The following is a 567-nucleotide window of genomic DNA, read 5'->3' as shown; positions in this document are numbered from 1 at the left end:
CTGCCCCTTCGCGTTCACGTCCTTTTCTTCCTTTCGTCCCTCCGGTGTTCCTCCCATCGACGACGATGTGCTGTCGAACCGCGCTTCTCTCGTCCTTTACCCCTCCGCACCCTTATCCACTAAAACCCCTCTTCAAGTCCTCGACCCTTGCCGATTCTCTCAACCGTCGTCGGTCATACTGTTCTATTAATTGGACAGAGTCCGCGACCATAATCACAGTGTGCTCTATGTGCGATCAGTGAGAATCAGCCGGTGTTCGTTCGGCCCCCGCGCGATTCCATCCACCTTGATCTCGTCATCGTCGTCGTCATCGTCGTCGTCATCGTCGTCGTCATCGTCGTCGTCTTAGTTTGTCACGGATAGGGTTCTTCGTCCTCACGGATGCGCGTCATGACGTTATCACGATATAGAATAACTACCAAGAGTAACAACAAAAACGACGACTATGATTCTTCTGTACGGATGAATAGATGTATGTATCTACACATATACGTATAAGCGACGTCTATTTTTCCTTAACGCATTGCACGATGCTTTTAGTCCACGTACCTATATAGAGAGTCTCGC

Source organism: Bombus impatiens, unplaced genomic scaffold (assembly GCF_000188095.3).
Source record: "Bombus impatiens unplaced genomic scaffold, BIMP_2.2 scf_0318, whole genome shotgun sequence".
Classification (NCBI taxonomy): domain Eukaryota; kingdom Metazoa; phylum Arthropoda; class Insecta; order Hymenoptera; family Apidae; genus Bombus; species Bombus impatiens.
This window is presented reverse-complemented; position numbering follows the sequence as displayed.